At 41.0% G+C, this 20746-nt stretch overlaps 1 protein-coding gene across 9 annotated transcripts in view; it reads left to right on the top strand.

The window, feature by feature from the left end:
- Positions 1-1241: 1241 nt before the first annotated feature.
- The window catches only part of TMEM63C (transmembrane protein 63C), an 84854-nt gene continuing 65349 nt past the window's right edge, over positions 1242-20746 (top strand). For 3 of the 9 annotated variants that reach the window (XM_070941049.1, XM_070941099.1, XM_070941060.1), the window contains exons 1-2: positions 1242-1536; positions 16430-16494. The gene's annotated coding sequence lies outside the window, so the exon portion shown is untranslated. Of the gene's footprint in view, positions 1537-9268; positions 9370-16429; positions 16495-18666; positions 18721-20746 lie in introns of all 9 variants that reach the window. The other 6 variants (XM_070941073.1, XM_070941065.1, XM_070941056.1 and 3 more) reach the window with 6 other exon arrangements.

Genomic DNA, 20746 nt, shown 5'->3' on the forward strand with positions numbered 1-20746 from the left:
CTGCAATCTTCTCCAGATCTCCATAACAATATGTTCATCTTACTTCCTTCTTCTCCTTCATTTCTTTTCAAATCCTTGAAGAATCATTGCTGATAAGCAAGAATATTACTAGCTAACTGTAAGTAATTTCAATTCAGCAAATGACATTTTAGAGAATGTGCTTCTGAACATAGGCAAGTGCTGGAAGAAGAGGGATCAATTAAGAAGCAGGATGTCCCATTGCAATCAGTGATAAATATATGTGACACCTTGGATGCAGACTCTGGACTCAGCCCAACAATCAGTAAAGAAATATAAGAAAAGCCTTGTTTCTCTTTTAACTACAACTTGAAAAGGGAGAAGGAAGGAGATCAAAGTGGTCTGCTGTGCCTCCTGAACACATTTTTTTTAATTTATTTATTTTATTTAATGAGAAATCCAGAGCAGAGACAGGCATAGAAAAATTTCCTCCTCCTCCTCCTCTATAACCCCCCTCCTTCATTTGTCCTAGTGGCCAAAAAAAGTTCAGGTGCAAATAGATGATGCGATTCCCATCACTAACCACGTTTCTCTGAGTCATGGCTCGCTCAGTCCATTTTTTTTTAAAGGATCACGTGACCCACCAGACCATAAACTAATCACATCGGAAGGAATCCCACAACTTAGATGCTGGCTAGCTTGTTGCCTGTCTAGTTGTCTGGCTTGTCGTCGCCTAGTTAACTGTAGGCACGTTAGACGGCAACGCTTCCTTTTCTCAGCAGCTTGCTTGAACTTTACTGTAAACAGGTTTGCGAGGGAGAACAAGCCGCTCGCCATTCCCCAAGGGAGCGAGCCTCCGCTATGCCGGCAAAGGGAAACCTCCCTTTCCTCTCTCTTTCTCCCTCTGACTGAGTTGATAATTTGGGGATGGTCCCTTCCCCGGGCATTCTGAAGAGGCGAGGAAACTCAGAGGCTCCCGTTTTCTGCTGCAGTGTTGCGGAAGGGAGGGGCGGAGGCGGAACGAGAAGGTCCCTCTTTGACGGCTCGCTTAGCGAATGTTTTCTTCGCCGATGGAAAGTTCGACCTCTTTGTGACATAGCGCTGAGGCGACTCCGAACAGCCCTCGGCAGGGGCGGGCAAAGGGGCATCGCGCATCCCCGGGCAGCGGGCATATGGGCGGTCCCCGCACGCCGGATAAACCCAAGGAGCCGAGGTGGGTGGGGCAGGAGGACGAAAGGGCTTCCCCTCCCCTTTCTAACCGGTACAGCCCTTTGCGCGGGGCTGGTAATTGGCAGACGATCCCTTGGCTTGACAGAGTTGGTTTGTTGTGGTGCCACGGTGTGCTTTTACAGCCCGGCGAGGCAGACCGGGCTCCTCGCGAGAGGCGTAGCCGGCGGCGGAGGTGCAATTGGCCTGGAAAAGGGCGCTGCCCGCAAAAAAAAAAAAAGAAAAAAGAAAAAAGGGCCCGCTTAAAAGTGTCCCATCGCGCAGGCAGCAATTTGGAAGACGGTCCCTCGGTAGCCGTGGTTGGATGATGGAGCGAAGCCCCGAGATCTGAGCTGTGCACCTGCAGGTCAGGTAGGGAAGCCAGTCTCCCTCCCCCCCGCCCCCCGGCCGCGTGCGGGAGAGGAGTAAATCCCTTGCACGTTCTCTGCCTCTCTTGAGAATGAGGAGCAGCGCTTGAGATCTCCGGGGGGTTTGGAGAAGGGGAAGAGAATGCCTTGCCCACGAACTATGTTTCTGGGTGAGGGGTGGAAGGATGGATGGATGGATGGCTCGGGGTCGGGACGAGAAGCCGGCTGGATTTCCCCCTCCTTAGTCAGAAAAGAGAGATTTTCGCCTTCCTTCCCACTCCTCTCTGAGTATCCGGTAAGCAAGATCCGGTAAGGTTAGGTGGAAGTGGGGAGGAGGCCTCAATCATTACTCAGTCAATTGGTCTGGCACAGCTAAGTCGCAGAGAGCAAGCAGGGAGGTCCCTTTGCGGAGCCTGCCCCTAAATGAATAAACACACAACCCCCACCCCCAATTGAACAGAAGGGCCAAAGCCCTACTTTGGTTCTTGGAAGGCACATGTCTGACCAGAGTTGGAAACAGGATGCTGGTGGGCCCTTGGGTGGGTCCACTCAGTGTATCCTCCAGGTGAAAATAACTCCCAACACAAAAGTGGGAGCAATGTATTGTGTTTTTTTTTAAAAAAAATATATATTTGCATATCCCTGAGGTACTTCTGATAAAAGGCAGATTTTTTTTTGCAGGGTAGGCGGGGAGCTGTATAAAATGACACTTTCCAAATGACAATACAGTCCTTTTTTGCTGCTAAATATTTGTATGCCTGGTATGTACCACAATTGCTAAATCTTGAAACTTAGTTGCGCCTTCCATTATTTTTTTTATTTATTTATTTTTTTTAGTTGCTTTAATTTATATGCCTCCCTTCTCCGGAGACTCAGGGCGGCTTACAATGCGTTAAGCAATAGCCTTCATACTTTTGTATATTTATACAAAGTCAGCTTATTGCTCCCACAATCTGGGTCCTCATTTCACCTACCTTTGAAAGGATGGAAGGCTGAGTCGACCTTGAGCCTGGTGAGATTTGAACTTGCAGTAATTGCAAGCAGCAGATGTTAATCTGTTAATAACAGTGCTTTAGTCCACTGTACTACAAGCTCATTTATGGTATGGAATATGGTATACCGTGACTCTGTCTCAGAGTACCTTTACATTTATGATAAAAATGGTACCTTTGAGTAAGCTCTGAATGTATTTTTATCATTATTGGCAGCCAGACCAGATATAGGAGCTGTGGTGGCATAGTGGTTAGAATGCAGTATTGCAGGCTAATTCTGCCGACTGCCAGGGGTTCAATCCTCACCAGGCTCAAGGTTGACTCAGCCTTCCATCCTTCTGAGGTCGGTAAAATGAGGACCCAGATTGTTGGGGGCAATAGGCTGACTCTGTAAACTGCTTAGAGAGGGCTATAAAGCCCTATGAAGTGGTATATAAGTCTGCTATTGCTATATCTGGAATCTTTCTCCTGGAGAAAGAAAAAGTGCTAGCAAAGAGGCCTGGCTAAAGTATAGTACTTCAGTCTATGGGTGGTGATACTGAATTTTTCATATCAAGAAAATATCATATCAAGAAAATCAGTGCCATGTTGGAGGGAGATACACAGCATACACATAGATACACAGCAGAAAGTTTCATCATTGCATCTTGTTTTCACAGCACAGAGATTGACTGTTTGAATTTATAAGCCACACATCATATGTCACCTGAGGTCTCTACGAACCAGGGGTGAAATCCAGCAGGTTCTGATGGGTTCTGGAGAATCAGTGGTGGAAATTTTGAGTAGTTTGGAGAACCGGCAAATTCCACCTCTGGCTGGCCCCAGAGTGGGGTGGGAATGGAGATTTTGCAATATCCTTCCCCCAGGAGTGGGGAGGGAATGGGGATTTTGCAGTATCCTTCCCCTGGAGTGGGGTGGGAATGGAAATTTTGCAGTATCCTTCCCCCTGGAGTGGAGTGGGAATGGAGATTTTGCAGTATTCTTCCCCTGCCATGCCCACCAAGCCACACCCACCAAGCCACAATACGCCCACCAAGCCACGCCCACAGAACCAGTAGTAAAAAAAAATGGATTTCACCACTGCTATGAACCATTTATAATTCAGGCAGATTTTACCATCATAGGCCTTTTCCCCACTGCTTGTTTTCCACCTGTGTTAGTTATCACCAGAAAACCCGTCTCTTGTCCCTATTGCTTCTTTCTACCCTGCTTCTACTACTGCTATTTCAGACCCCTTCCCTCCAAGTTAAAGGTAAAGAAACCTAATAGAGCAGGGGTCTCCAACCTTGGCAACTTTAAGCCTGGTGGACTTCAACTCCCAGAATTCCCCAGCCAGCTTTGCTGGGAGTTGAAGTCCTCAGGCTTAACGTTTTCCAGGTTGGAGACCCCTGTAATAGAGTATATGTACCTTGAGGCTTTCCTTGGATATTTCAAGTTCAAAATGGTTGAGGATGACTTAAGGCAGTCTCACTCATGGGCTGGAGGCAAAATTAAGGCAGTCATGAGGACAAGGTAGAGGAGAGATGTTGCCATGCTTAAATGGAAGTGAGGAAGTATATTACCAAATAATTAAAGGGGTTTCACTGCACAAGGAACATGCCCAAAATTTGGTTTTGTACCTCAGAATAAAGCAGCATGCTCTGAAGTTTCTGCTGAACTGTTTCAGGTTAGCCATAGTTCATCAGGATTGAAATCCAGAATTTTGGGTTATTGGGGGGTATGGATGGAACAAAATCCAAATGGGATAAGTGGAGCAAGGGAGGTGCACATTTGCCCTTCTTTTCCCTCCAGAGCTCTCAGTGTTTTCATCACAGCCTTTCCATCCTCCCCCTCTCCTCAGCTGCTGCCACTGCCAGTCTCCCAGTGGCTCTTTCCCATCACCCTACCTGCCCTTCCAGTCTTCCCAGCAGCTTCATTTCCTCTCTTCTACCATTGATATTGTGGCACAGTATACTCCATCAGTCTACCTGCTCTATCATCTTCTCAGAGTCTTCCCCTTCTTGCCTCCCTTTCCCCCCATGGGCTAGTATCCTCAGATTTCCCCTACTGCCCTCTCCCCACTTCTGCATAGAACAAAATAGACCCAAATACTCCAAACAGGCAGGTTTGGGGCAGGGGTGGGTTCTACTTACCTTTACTACCGGTTCGCAATGGGATCGCTTCTGATGACGTCAGGGTCAGTGGGCGGAGCCTCCCACCAGTTTTACTACCGGTTCTATAGAACCGGTCCGAACCGGGGGCAATCCACCACTGGTTTGGGGCAAGGACCAACTCCAACCCCGCTGTTCCAAACATAAACCCTTCATTAACAGACATTAGATGTCTTTAAAGTGCATTGATCCACAACACAGAAGTTAAGGTCATAAACCACAAGAACATAATTCTGTGATTCTGAAAAACATGGAATAAATTTGTGTGTTGGTGGATGTTGAAGCACGTGGTGAGATTTCTTGTGCACTGTTTTTTTTTGGGGGGGGGGAATGCATTTCATGTCTGCCTGCAGGAATTTTACTCAGACTTGTTCCTTGCTCCTTTTAATCCAAAAAGTAAAGAATTAAACATTGCTTGGAAAACAGGGGCTCGTGTATTGTACAAAGGCAGTCTGCCTTTTATCTCCATGATTTTCATTGCTTTAGGAACTCAGTATAAGAGCATGAGTCGAAGAGATTTTCTGCCTGTTAACAGTGGGGCAGCATCTGGGTTGTGGGTGAGGAACATGTTCGAAATAAAGATTCCACCTTAGTGCTCAACAGCTTTTTAAGAATCAGTGGGTTAAGGATGATCATTACTGTCAGGGTAATTTTTTCTCCTGATTTCCTGTGACCCTTTTTTATTTGTTTTCCATGCTTGTTTCTCTTTGGGAGTACAGTAAAAAGAACTAGCGGACACTTATCATTGTTCTTTGAACTAGAACCAGTTCCAGATTCATGGATTTAGATGGAAGCAGACTTCAACAAGTCCCAAAACCATACAATATTTCCATATATCCCTCTCAGTCTGAAGAAAGGACACACTGGCCATATAGTAATAGTATCCTTTCTCAGCCTCATATTATTTGGCCAACCTTCCCAAGGAATTATAGGAGTTAAAGTCCCAACAAATCTAGAGGGCACTGGTTTTATTTCTTGTTTAAAAAAAAAGTATTTGGAGGGGATAATAACATGAAAGCCCAAAATTCAGCATGTAATAAGCATCCGTGTGGGAATACAGTGTGTCTTACAAAATTGTAGGCCCTTTCTACCAGCCACCATGACTTTGCTGATTCAGAAATACCACCTGCACAGCTTTTAAGCTTTTCTCCTCAGCCATAATTATCAGAAACATTTAAAACACACCAGTCCGTGTTGTTTAGGGATTCCCAGGAAGGGAAAAAGAAAGAGATGCCAGCGTACTCACAGTTGCCCTAAAATGTCAGACTATACTTTTAACTCCGGGCCTCAGATTAAAAAAGAAATTTCTTCAGCGCTGCAACCCAGCGATCTTTCCTTTTACGTAGCCAGAAGCTGCATGACGCTGCTGCAAGGGTCTTTTGTGTGATGCCTTGGAATGAAAGGAGAGTGGCTATTAGCTACAGAAGAAGTGAGAGGGAACCCTTAAGTGCCTGGCAAGCTGTATATTGTGGGATAGGGAGTGCACGGTTACCCAGCAGCAGTATTGCTCTGCTTCTAAATGATACCATGGCAACTTCACTGATGGGTAATATACAGTACATGGCATTTCTGGCCTGATGACAGACAAGTTGGGTGGGGTGTGAGGTCTCATGGAAAGAGTGGTAGAGGATTCTGCTGTTGACTGGAGTGGTGGTCATCCTAATTCTAATTCTTCAACTGCAAGCACAGTTTTTCTTTTTTTTCTTTGCTGACATATTTTTCAGGCTTGTGGGAGTAGGTCACCTCCTGTAGTCTTTTAACAGGGCTGTCACTTCAAGTATAGTTGACTGTTTTCCTCCCTCCCTTGCACAAGGATTCCAGAATTTCTCCTTTTGCCATAATCATTAGATGCATAACAAGTTGTTATGCCAGCAATAAGTGCTCAACTTCTGACAGTCTGAATAGGCATTAACAGTATGATTTGACTGCAGGGAAAAAAAAGATAAATACGGTTTTAGACTGAGTATCTTGTTCAAACAGGGTTCAAGTGAATTTGGAATGGGCTTAGAGAAGAACAAGGATGATTAATTGGACTGGAAATTATCCTCTACAGGGAAAGACCAGGGATAAGTTTTGGGAAAGCTATAAAAACAGAAGGCTTGGGAATGGATGTAATCGCCAAATACTTCAGGTACTTTAAAGTGGAACCATCCAAGTTCTATCTCCAAGTAGTAATGTTAAATAGAAAGAAATCAAATTCTAGAATATTCAGAAACTGACACTATCCTGCAAAGGAATACAAAGATAACTTTGGAGAAGGAATGAAAGTACAGCTAAGGAGACATTAGCTTAGTCCAGGAAAAGAAGAAAGGATGAGAAATAACTCAAGATAATTCTGCTTTTATTCTTTTTGTTTTAAAAGGACCTGGTTTGGGGGGGCAATAAGCTGACTTTGTTTAAAAAATATACAAAAGTATGAAGGCTATTGCTTAACGCATTGTAAGCCGCCCTGAGTCTCCGGAGAAGGGCGGCATATAAAAATAAATTTAAAAAGGTGAGGGGGGCAGAGAAAACTCAAGGTTTTCAAGATTTTGTTATACTCTACTACAATAGAGTGCCAGCATTCCTTACTGTGTTGTCTCCTGACCAAGCCTACCTTGAAAATCTGACATCGCCAGATATGTTTGGGCTATAACCCCCATCATGTTCAGATACAAACTGCTGATAATTATGAAGTTCATAACAGCCAGAAAGCAATACACTAGGGAAGGTTGTCCTAAAAATTTGATGATGAAAAGGGAACTTAACCCAATCCTTTTAATTTAGGAATCAATCATTGCCTTAGAAATGCATTCAGTGTTGGACCCTGTTGGAAGTTGTTTCTGGTTGATTAAAAAAAACCCTAAAAACAACCTCTGGCATTCCAAATACAATGTTATAATATGCTAGTCTTTGACCATAATAAAAGTTTGATTTGGTTTGTTGGTTTCATTTTATTTTGTTTCATCTGATTTGATAGTTATAGAAAGCTTGTTCTGTGACACTGGAAGCTACTGCCTATCAAAATGGGTCTGGATGGACCAATGGACAGAGTCCATATCAGATAGGGTTTTTTTTTTATTAGTTTGTTTAGACTGTAAGTACATCTGATGGTCCAATGAGAGGATTTTATCCTGGACGCTAGTTTTATTTTACTTTGTTTTATTAATGTCCTGCCTTTCTTTTGGGAGCTTAAGCTTGTATTTCTTCCTCCAATTTTTCCCACAGTAACCCTGCAAAGTAGATTGAACTGGAGAAAGTGTCTGGCCTGAAGATCCCTAGTGAACTTCCATGGCTGGGATGGATTTCAGTTGAGTCTCCAAGATCCTAGTCAACACCTTAACCCTTTCATTACATTTGCTCTCTTTTATTACTGATTTATTGTTAAGCTAGCTTCAATGTACAGCTGGTTCTCAACTTACGACCACAATTGAGCCCAAAATTTCTGTTGCTGGGCGAAACAGTTGTTAAGTTAATTTTGCCCCATTTTGCGACCTTTCTTGCCACAGTTGTTAAGTGAATCACTGCAGTTAAATTAATAACACAATTGTTAAGTGAATCTGGCTTCCCCATTGGCTTTGCTGGTCAGAAAAATCACAAAAGGTGATGATCACATGAGCTCCTGGACACTGCAACCATCAAAAACATGAGTCCATTGCCAGGTATTTGAATTTTGATCACGTGAACATGAGGATGCTGCAATGGTTGTAATTGTGAAAAATGGTCATAAGTCACTTTTTTCAGTGTAACTTTGAATGGTCACTAAGTGAACTGTTGTAAGTCAAGGACTACTTATTTTTATATACGATCACTCTTCGTATACGGAGTCTGACTATATGGGCTTCAAAGACAAGTAAAAAATATGTTAACTGAAGTGGGGAGAAGAAACTTCTTCCTTTGGATGTAGCTGGGATTTCAAAACAAACATTCTTACTTGGAAGTGTAAATATGGAGTGTTTGGAGCACTCTCGTAGTGTTGAAATAGATTTCTAATATGTGTGGATGAAAACATGGTTGATAAATCGGCATTCTCTTTCTTCTCAAAGGTTTAGCAATAGCACTTAGACTTATATACCACTTCACAGTGCTTTACAGCTCCACTCTAAGCGGTTTACAGTCAGCCTATTGCACCCAACAATCTGGGTCTTCAGTTTACCGACCTTGGAAGGATGGAAGCAGGGGTGAAATATACTTACCGGTTCCCTACTGGTTTGAACCCTCTGCGCATGCACAAACCCTTCTGCGCATACGCAGTGTAAAAAACAGGTTCCTGGTTTTAACCAGGAAGTAATGACTGGGCCGGTGGGCAGAGCCTAACGCTGCCACCGCTACCGGTTCTCCAAACCACCCGCCGCTACCGGTTCGATAGATAGACAGGCAGGCAGACGGATAGAGAGAGATAGAGATAATGCCTGTTTGGTTGGCTTTGTTCATACAGCTGGAAAAATGTTCATTAAATAAGTTTAAATAATAAATAATCCACAATTAAATTAACATGACATTGTTGATGATTGATAAAAGCAAAAATAGTGTATGTTGCCTTCTGTAACACAGTAAGATATTGAAATGCTGTGGCTGAAATTTCTGATCTGTCTGTGGTCCTGTTCCTCAACAGGTCCTGTGCACCCCCCTGACACCAGGAAGTAGGAACAAATGGTGTGTTCCTCCTGCATGCCTGCGTGGCCATCACATGCTGGCACGACACCTGTGCACAAGGCAAGGCAATGCCCCAGCAGGCTTTGGGCTCCAGCAGCATCATGATTATTATTATTATTATTATTTTTGCTCTAGTGGGCTGTGCAGAAGAACTCAGTGGGCCCTACAGGTTTCAAACCCCTGACATAGACGGAACCCTATAATCTATCTACTCAACGTCCTTTTGCTTGACGCAGGCAGAAATGCCAGTTGGTCCTAACTTCACTACCTTATTTGAATCCAATATTAAAGCTCCTGCTATCTATACAAAGTTTCCTTCAGCATTTCAAAGACTTAAAAGGGCAGGACAGGCATTCCAAATGAATGGAGATTCATTGCAACCATGCATTTCTAATATGGCCTAATATCATTTCCTTGAGATCTGAACTCTTCGTGCACTACCTGTTCCGCGAGGGGGGGGGAGATTGCTTATGACTTAGGAGAAAATATGTAAACCTTACTTTGATCCTTGGCAGGAATACAGGTTTATGAATTTGCACAGCTGCCACAGGAGCAGCAGGATTTTGCACCAGTGAGCATTTAACGAAGTGATAAGGACTGTCTGTGTCTTCCGTGCTTGCTAAGGGGTCTGGAACAGAGCGTGCTCTTTGGAGTTGCACGTTCTGCTTAACGAGCTGAGCTTGTTGCTCTGTTTTTCCATTTTTTATTTTTTTTTAAAAAAAGCTTTTTTCTCTTTTGCTGGAACCTACGTATGATTGAATCAAGCAGGCAAGCAGAGATGACAACTCAGCTGGGTTGCTTCTTGGCAGGCTATAAAAAGGGGAAAGGCACCAAATGTTATTCTGAATACATTTAGCGCTTTGTCCAGAGAAGCCAAAAGTACCTGGAAGTATGACAGGGCTTCAGAGAAGATGGTTGGGTTGCTGGAGAACAGGACACAGCTGCTGTGGTCAAAGTGAGGCTTTTAAAAAGTAGCCTTCCAGTAGTCAAGATATTGTTTCATATTTAAAGTAGTGGTGAAATGTAAAATTTGTTATTACCTGTTCTGTGGCCGTGGCTTGGGTGGGTGGGTGGGGGATAATGTGACTGGGTGGGCGTGGCCAACTTTTTTTTTTTTACTTTTAAAAGCATTTTTTCTACAACCTCTTCAGCCGAAGAGGTTGTAGAAAAAATGCTTTTAAAAGACTCTGACGATCCCAGCTGAGTTGCCTGATCGTCAGAGGCTTTTGTTTTCTTTTAAAAGCATTTTTTCTGATGATTGCACGGCTCAGCTGGGCGGGGGGGGGGATTTATGTTATTGGTTCTCCAAACTACCCGCCGCCATCGCTACCGGATCGGAGCATTTCACCCCTGATTTAAAGGGTAACTATATGAGTAGTACACTATATCCAGCTTCCATGCAACAGGAAGGAATTAGCTTAGTGCAAAAGATTATTATGTTGGAGTTATGTTTATAACAGAACAAGAAAGCATGAAGAAATAAATTAGCAGGCTCGTGTACCAATAGATATTCTAATTCTCAATATTTTAACTGGGAGATAGGAAGGATAGAAGAAAATGGAATTCACCTCATCATCTTCTGAAGTCCGCCATTCTACTGAGTCACAGCAATGTTATAGCTGAATGTTCTTGTTCATCGCACCTGCCCTGAACCCAGAAGCTGCTTTTCCCATTACCAAAGTTAAAGCAAGATTTAGTTGCCATACATTAAAATAACCATTGAAAATGATGTAATGCTTAAAAAATGCAACACTTTAAGCCTGAAACTGAATGCTGGCTCAATATTGCTGCTGTTACATTAGGAAGAATGATGTGAGGATACTTGAGGCAGTGCCAGCCTCCCTGGAACTAAGCCACAAATTATAAGTAATCCTTTCACGAGTTAGCAAAAGCAGCCAACAGACCATCTCTTGAACAGGTTGAAAGCTGCAGTGTCACCATCACTAAAGGCCATGGCAGGGAGCGGGGACTGGAGGAAAGGCAGGAAAGAAAAAGCATTTCAAGCTATAAATGAGAAAGCGGATCCACAGGCAAATGCAATACATTGCTGATGTGCACGTCCTGTCTCTTGAATGCTTAGAGGCTGGACCAGCCCTGTTTGTGAGCTACAGTCATGGAGTTGCAAGTGGACACTTTATGTTCCTGCTGATTTCAATAAGAGATTTTGACACAGATTACTGTACATCTCCTACCACTAAAAGCAATTGGAATGCACTATGTGACTTAAACTTACCACCTAAATAAATAAATAAATAAAGGGGAGGGGGGTGATCATGCCTCGCAAACTACCGGTAAATATTATTGTAATAGGAGTTCTTGCTCTGTGCCTCAGTTGGATTTGGTACATGATAAAACCATGAATGAGTTTAAAATGGTGCCGGGACAGGATATTTAATAGAAAATGCTAATAGGGATCATTATTTCATGCTACAGTGATAATGATTAAAAATGTCAATATGCTGAGCCCTAGTTCACCAAGCAGCCTACAATCACATCTTAAATTACTAAATTAGGTTCAAGATGATGTGTGCATAAAGCAACATTTAGCCATGAAAACTGGCTGGGTGAGTTTGGGCCAGTCATTGTCTTTCTGCCAAAGTTGCTTCATAAAGTGATTGTTATTAAGAAATATTAGAAGAGATAGAGATATGTATATCCCCCTTGTACTGTTGAAGAAAAGATAGGGTATAAATCCAATGAATATTAATCTAAAAACAAAACCAGGAAAACTAACATTGCATAAGTACAAAAGATCAGAACTATGCATCAAAGATTAAAAAGGATCCAATCCTATAAAGGTTCCTGCAATCCGCAAGAATTTTAAGGGACATCTGAAGGCCATCAAGAAAAGAGCAAAACAAATGAACAGTGGGAGAGATTTCAATGTCAAAGTGACACAGAACAGAGAGAAAGTCCATCTACTTTGCTTCTAAAGATTATCATTCTTGAGTAGGTCTACAAAAGATTTAATAGCCATTGTCAAAGTAGAATTTAAAAGCAAAATAATCCTGAAACTTGAGCATCCAAAGAAGGTTCCCAGTGCAAGAGAGTTGTTGATGGGGAATGTAGAAGAGACAAAATATTCATGGCTTATTACTTCCCCTATTGAGGGGCATTCTTGATTCAAGCACCCCTATTCTGAAATCCCACTCTCCCTATTTGGGGGGGAGAGATTCCAGGGTTAGCAAGCTTGAAGTGCCAACTTAAACCTATTTGTTCAACCTTGACTTTGATTAACTTGCACTATGATTCAATTCTGTATATGGCATTGTCCTCTGAGTACAGACTAAATCAAGCTTTTAAAAAATGTTCAGATGAATTGTCTTCCTCATTTGGGATTGTTAAAAATGAAAGCAAATGAAGAGTAGTCATTTTAGAGAAATAACATGGGAACTGCAAAAATTTAATTTCCTTCCTTCCTTCCTTCCTTCCTTCCTTCCTTCCTTCCTTCCTTCCTTCCTTCCTTCCGGATTTTGAATCTGTTCCTGTCCATCTCAATATTTACTGATAGTTTCACTTGTTTATTTAATAAAGTGGCCTGCAGCGTTTATGTAATCTTATAATGGACTCTACTGTTTGAGAATAGGTACCAAATGTACCTACTGAACTCTGTGGTCTTTTTCTAAACTTTGTCTAAATATTTCTGTTGACTCTCATAGTAGCATCCTAGTTAGAAAGCTATCATTCCTAGATAGATTTAACCTCTCAATTTAAACTATTCATTTTAACTCATTTTTATCAGCTTTATCATTTTTTTGTTTTTCAAACTACTTTGCAGTTTAAAAATGTAGAACAAAAGAAGCATCCATAGACATCTGTTCCTTGGTTCCTAATCAAGTTGCCAAAAAAACAATATGTACATTTTCACACTACAATGCAAGCTTTTCCCTTTTGTGCTTGTGTTGCGACAGGTCTTTGTCACACACACACCCCACTTCCTGTCATCTTTGAAAGCAGCTTCCCTTGCATCAAGTTCTTCAGATGGGTTTTGACTACAACTTTCTTTCTATCATACCTATTTATTTTATACACAACCCATTCCGAATCTGTCTAACTGAAAGGGATATCTGTAGTTCAACATATATCCCAAACACATTAGATTAATGTAAACTAATTTCAAAAAAAGAAAAGAAAATTGCATGCTATTGTTTAGGCTTTATGGTCCTCACAACTGCAATAAAACATAGCAAAGCAAAACAAAAACAAAAACACCCCAGGATTTATCCATTAATAATTTGCTTCAGTACTATTTCCCAACACCAAAAGTACCAACTAACAGAAAGAACTACAGTTGTGCAGATTTGGGAGAACATTGCCTGGATTCTGTACAGCCATTAACATTAGCAAAGGGTTTTAATGATATGGTAAATCCTGCTCAGGAAGGCCTAGAGATGCTTTTCAGCAAGATTCCTATCTTCTTTTGAGTAATGAACCAGACTGTTTGTAGTGTCTCAAGCCTCTTTGTTCTCTCAGTTTCTATTGTTCTCAGTCCCTATTAATATTTCTGGGAAATTGTTGATGCCCTACTAAATTTGGGCTCTAGGTATTGGTCTCTGAGGAAGAAACTGCAAAACTTCAGGTATAATATTAAGAACATAACAGTGGTGGGTTTCAAATTTTTTTACTACCGGTTCTGTGAGTGGGGCTTGATGGGCGTGGCAGGGGAAGGATACTGTAAAATCTCCTTTCCCACCCCACTCCAGGGGAAGGATACTGCAAAATCCCCATTTCCTCCCGATCAGCTGGGACTTGGGAGACAGAGTAGATGGGGGCGGGGCCAGTCAGAGATTTTACTACCAGTTCTCCGAACTACTCAAAATTTCCGCTACCGGTCTCCAGAACTGGTCAGAACCTGCTGAAACCCACCTCTGGAACATAAGAACTGGGCTGTGGGGAAGCATATGAAAAATATTATTGTAACAGATGTATTTCTGCTAGGTTTTGCAAGAACAAACATCCTGAACAAAAGAACTTGGCTGTGAATATTTTCTTCAAAAAAACAGGAATTTTTTTTTTATTCCAGCCACCTTTCCCCATTCTTACAAACAGGAATGTTTGAAATGTGCTTAGAATCAGTATTGAGACTATCATGTCTAAAAACAATGCTTTGGTCTTGGGAGTGCTTTTCCCCAAAGATTTGTCTCCTGGCCTCAGTAGATTTTTTTTTTAGAACCAAGACAGTTATTCCATATATATTTACTTACAAATGAATTGCATTAAAATCAGGAGATTTTTCATTATTTTGGAATTTTGATAGTTTTATAGCTTTCAATTATTTCTTTTCAGTTTATTAACTGAAATAAGAGTCAGAGTAACTACCCTGTTTCCCCAAAAATAAGACATCCCCTGATAATAAGCCCAATCGGGCTTTTGAGCGCATGCACTAAAATAACCTCACCCCCAAAATAAGCCCTCCCCGAAAATATTTAAATGCAGAGCTGGAAATCAGGTAAGATAGCAAGAGGAGCCCCATCTTGCTCCACATGCCCCAAAATAATAAAATCTCCCTGAAAATAAGACCAAGCGCTTATTTCGGAGTTCAAAAAAATATTAGGGTCTTATTTTCAGGGAAACACGGTATTAGATTAGGACTAGGAGACCCACCCTGCAAGGTCTATGTAGTCTTAAGGCTTACTTGTTGTCCTTGAGCCAATTTTGCTTTTCATTTTAGCCTACATCACGAGACTATTGTGGGGATAAATTTGACCAGAAGCATCATGCATGCCAATTTCTATTTTGAGTGGAAATATAAGAGATAAACACACAAAATTGTACTTTTGAATAGCAAACTGTTATAGTTAATTAGGAGAATCTTTATAATTGGGTTAATTGTGCCTTCCAGACTCTGCCTATACAGCATATTCCTTATCAGCATATTCAATGCTGAAATGATAAACCCATAATCAGTAAAAAACAACAACAACAACAACAACAACAACAACTGGTTAGGCATCCCTCCACTTTGAGAGAAAGTTTTCTTCTGCAGATACTGACTGGACTCTGATTTCTGCTTTGAGTCTGCTAGATCCTGAGCAGCAACTTGAATGTCAAGGGGTTGGATTAGTACCTACAGTACAGTAGATGGTTTATTGGTGTTGTGTGATAAATTGATGCAGCTGCTATATTAAAACCCTTTGCCAGGAAGAACATGCTGGTACAGAATATAGAAAACTGTTATCTTTGAATAACATTTATGCAATAAATTTATGCAGTCCAGAGCTTCAAATAATTTCCTATAATTTCACAGGAAAATATCTGTCTACTCTAGACAGTTCTTCAGTCCAGAGAAGCTGTACAGAGTCCTAACACATACAGTTGTTGAATTCTTTCTCAATTCCAAGACATTTTTTCCCACTGAAATAAGTTATTGGAATGCTTAATTTACTTGTTCATGTTCTGTTGTAGAATGCTTGACCTATCTTGGATCACATCTTGGATTCTATTTTTATGGTTAGTTGTAATGATGGAATCTGTCTTATTAGAGAAAACTTGGTTTTTCCTAAGTTTATGCACATAGTTAAAGTAGAACTCATCTCTACATTTCATCATCTTTCCCATCTTATTTGTAGAGTTTATTTTTTACTGTAAGTTTTTAGCATTTTAATAATGATAATACTTTTAAACAATTTTTAAAATAATAATGTATTTTTAAATAAGATGGGACATGGTGGCTCAGTGGCTAAGACGCTGAGCTTGTCGATCAAAAGGTCAGCAGTTCAGTGGTTCGAATCCCTAGTGCCATGTAATGGGGTGAGCTCCCGTTACTTTTCCCAGCTTCTGCCAACCGAGCAGTTCGAAAGCACGTAAAAAATGCAAGTAGAAAAATAGGGACCACCTTTGGTGGGAAGGTAACAGCGTTCCGTGCGCCTTTGGCATTTAGTCATGCCAGCCACATGACCACGGAGACGTCTTCGGACAGCACTGGCCCTTCGGCTTTGAAACAGAGATGAGCACTACCCCCTAGAGTCGGGAATGACTAGCACATATGTGCGAGAGGAACCTTTATCTTTTTATTTTTAAATAATGTACTTAAAATGGTAATACTCATGGCTTATTAAAGATGTTATGTTATTGACTTACTTATGCTCATGTTTTAATTTCCTTCTTTATCCATTTTTAGATGTGAAATCTTGAAGATCTTGCTTCTCATTCTGATAACTGCAGCAACAAACCTGTACGGACAAGGTATTAGATTGTTTTAAGGTCTGCCTGCCCCAGAATTTAAAGGGTAAAGCCAGGAATCACAAGATAGATAGATTGATAGATGCATGTCAATCAGCCCACAAATTAAGTCATTGACATAGAAAGGCAGACAGTAGGCCTCCCTGTGCCAGCTTCTCCAATAAGCAACACATAGAATTGTCGTTCCTATCCTTTATGTGGAAATGTCATGTTTTCTGCTTCATACTTCATTATGGCTCTCAGCAAATCCCCCCTCTTTCATACCACAAAGAGTATGTTTAGATCTGTGCTCTATTTTTTCCCCCTTTTGTTTGTTCTGCCTGGTTCTGGTACACCTCAAAATTGTCATCTGCTAATTGTGTTTAGCTTAAAAGAGTTTTAAGAGCTGAAAGTATTCATAAACCTTGCTATGCACAAATAAAATGAAGCAATAAGAAATGTCTCAGGAGACACATGGGCCAGAATATCTTTTTGGCCGAATTTCTGGAATTGTCTGCTTGACGTATGTGTGGTTTGATTGGCCTTACATTTAAGAAGAGCCTGAGGGTTGTTTTTTTTTCTCTTGCTAATTAGCATTTGGGGTGCTGAGTGCTTTTTACATGGCTTTAAATTGTTTTCAAATCCTTACTAATTACTATTAAAAAAAAATTTAAAAAAAAAACTACATTCCACTTCCATAAAAGATTCAGTTCAGTGGATTGCTAGATGGATGGATAATCTGCCAGAATCATTGTTTTAACTGTGATTAAGCCAGAGTTTATTACTTCAGTTGCAGTGGTGATCTGTAGCTTCATAAAGAAGTGCCAAATCAATGTTCAAAGGGAGGACTGAGGGAAAAGCCTTCAGTCCCCAAATTCATTGTAACTTTATAACCAGCACTTACCAAGCTGGGAAAAATCAAAGTAAACAGTGAAGATTTCTGCAGAGTTTGAGCACCAGAACTCCCACGCATTCCATCGCTCAGACTTATTTCATAATGTCTTTTCAATATCATAGAAGAATGATGCTTTGAAGCTTAATAACTCCCCTTCACAGCATCATTTCAGAGCTGATGGAAATGAAGAGGATGGCAAATTGGCTTCAAATAGCTTTTGAAACATTGTAGGTTAAAGTGAAGTGAAAGTAGCCTCTGCCCCTGAAACTTCTTTCCTGTTAAATTGAGTTTTTTCTTTAGGACAACAGCCAGCCTGAATGGAAAATCTTCGAGTTATACTCAAAATCAAACATGTTTGAGTGGTAGTAGGATGGAGGAGAAGGCCGCTCTTAGATAATTTAATAGAGAAATAAATAACCACATTTGTGGATATTGAAATCTGCCTACTCCAGAATGGATTCTATAGTGAGAGTTTACTTTATGGATACATATTAGTCCTTAAAACAAGCAATGAATGGAAGAAAAACACATCTGAGAATGACTGGAGTGAGAGATGGTTTGGTCTGGGCATCTCACTGTGGAGAAATTGCAACAAGGTAAACTCTGCAATCTTTCAAGAGAATGTTTAGGATGGTGACAGTAGGTGCCTTCATATATCACAACAAACAAGGGCAAAGTAATATCGGGGCATTTCAACTTTTAAAGTATCCTACGGAAGACCTCAAAGTGATTACTTTGGGAAACAGAATGTATCGAAAGGTTTCAAATTATCTTAGTAGGGCTGCAACAAATGCCATGAGTTTTTAAGAGGTTACAGTTGTTAATTGATAAGGTACTTTTACTGGTTGCCCTCGACTTACAACCACAATTGAGCCCCAAATCTATGTCATTGATGCATTTGTTAAGTGAGCTTTGCCCCGTTTTACAACCTTTTTTGCCACAGTTGTTAAGTAAACCGTTGCAGTTGTTAAATTAGTAGCCTAGTTGTTATGTGAATCTGGTTTCTCCATTGACTTTGCTTGTCAGAAGGTCACAAAAGGGATCACATGAGCCCAGGACACTGCAACCGTCATAAATATGAACCAGTTGCCAAGCATCTGAAGTTTGATCACATGACCATGGGGATGTTGCAATGCAAGTGTGGAAAATGGTCATTAGTCCCTTTTATCAGTGTTGTTGTAACTTTCAACAGTCACTAAATGAACTGTTGTAAGTCACAGGCTACCTGTACTCTGTCTCTCACTGTAACCTGCATCTGTATAACCAGCCTGTCTTCTCTTTCCTTCCTCCCACCTTTCCAGTTTAAATCCTACATCAGCCTAGCTACTCCGTGCACCTGATGAAGTGATCCAGGGGTGGGTTCTAAATTTTTTTACTACCGGTTCTGTGTGTGTGGTTTATTTTGTAGGTGTGGTTTGATGGTCATGTGACAATGGCTGTTCACCGCCCTGAGTCCTTCGGGAGTAGGGCGGTATACAAATTCAATAAAATAAAAAAAATAAAATAAAAATAAAATAAATTCTTTAGGATTTAGCAGAGGTACTGGTCTACCAGGCTTTTAACTGCTTACAGAGCCGTACCAGTCTACCCATTTGTTTTTGGCGGCACTGGTCTACCCATTTGTTTTTGGAGCATTCCGGTCTACCTATTTGTTTTTGGAACACACTGGTCTACCACCACAGTGCCTTTTACTGCTGATCAGCTGTAGGGCGGCCCTTTGAAGCGCTGTGGCAAGAGTTTAAACAGGTTTTTTCCTTCTAGCCAATCAGCTGGGACTTGAGAGGCAGTGAATAGATTGGGGGCGGGGCCAGGCAGAGGTGGTATTTACCGGTTCTCCGAACTACTTAAAATTTCCACTACCGGTTCACAAGAACCGGGGAGAACCGGTAGCAGCCCACCACTGAAGTGATCTGATGAAAGCTTATTTTGTTTTAATAAAATGTGTTAGTTGGAAAAGGAGCTACCAGATACCATCTGGTACTAAGTTTATATACTAGAGTCTGGTAGCTCTTTTTCCAACTAACAGTAGTTTTACTTAATGCTAGTCATGGGAGAAAGAAAGCAAACTGTGGGACATGGTGCAGATGATCAGTCAAATTGCAACTTTCAGTCTCTGGCAACACTAGAAAGAGCCACACCACCTTCAACATAGCAGGGGCTGAGTGACCCGAGGAAGCAGCAGAGGTTCCTGTAGTTGTGATTGTTTTTTGTGATGAATTGTAAGTACAGAGTGACCCAATTTAGACTAGGTCCAATGCACCCAGATGAAAGAAGCTTGTCACTTCTTTCCAGTCCAGTTAAACTGAACAAATCATTTTCCTTTTCACTTGCAGAACTGGACAATAAAATAGATATAGGAAGTTCCATATTAATAATAAGGTTTAATAATGGCTAGCTAGCGATCATTTGAACATTTTTTCATGACACATCCCTTTTGCATATACAGGTAGTCCTCAGCTTATGATCACAAAAGAGCCCAAAATTTTCAAGGCAGTTGTTAAGTGAGTTTTGTCCCATTTTATGACCTTTTTTTGCCAAAGTTGTTAAGTGAATCATTGTGCTTGTTAAGTGAATCATGCGATCCTTAAGCAAGTCTGGCTTCCTCCACTGATTTTCTTGTAGGAAGCCAGCTGGCAAGGTTACAAATAGTGATCACATAACCCCAGGACTGTGCCAGTTGCCAAGCACGCAAATGTTGATCACATGACCATGGGGATGCTGCAACAGGATTTCTTTGGAAAATGTAGATGTAATATTGCTCTGTTTTTGTTATGTATGCAAAAGACTCCAAGATTGATACCAGACTGAGTACCAAATGAATAGAATTCAAACCATAAATCAATTTCTGCTTCGTCTTAATGGTGTAACCTGCTCTTTAGAGTTTAGAGCATGCATAAAATTGCTACTGAGGGAGGAAAAATTAAAGTTATAAAATATGGTGATCCAACGCCATATATAATAAACCAACCACAATATAATTGGTTTCTTTGTTTTGGATTCAACATGTTCTTTGGATCCAGCTATTTTGGATTTCAAATCGTAGTTTATAGCTTTTAAATAAGGATTTTGACTTATCCAATAAAACATAGTTAAATGAACCATGGTTTAAGTGTTATCTTTAAATTAAGATTACTGACAAGTTGTGAAAAATTGTAAGCCAGCCGTATCCAACCATAAAAAGAGAAAGGCACCCACAAGTTGACCTTACCTCCTGGACACAACTATGTAGGTTTATTAACAGCAGTAGGACAATGGCTTGCCAGTGCCTTTAAATTTCTTAGCATAATTAGCTGGCAACATAAAACATTTTACATTGCATGCCAAAACCTCCCCTGAGCTGGGCAATGCTTTCTGACAATGCCAATATTATTTGCTACTCTT

Source organism: Pituophis catenifer, unplaced genomic scaffold, assembly GCF_029215685.1.
Source record: "Pituophis catenifer annectens isolate HBS135680 unplaced genomic scaffold, rPitCat1.0.hap2 SCAF_1, whole genome shotgun sequence".
NCBI lineage: Eukaryota > Metazoa > Chordata > Lepidosauria > Squamata > Colubridae > Pituophis > Pituophis catenifer.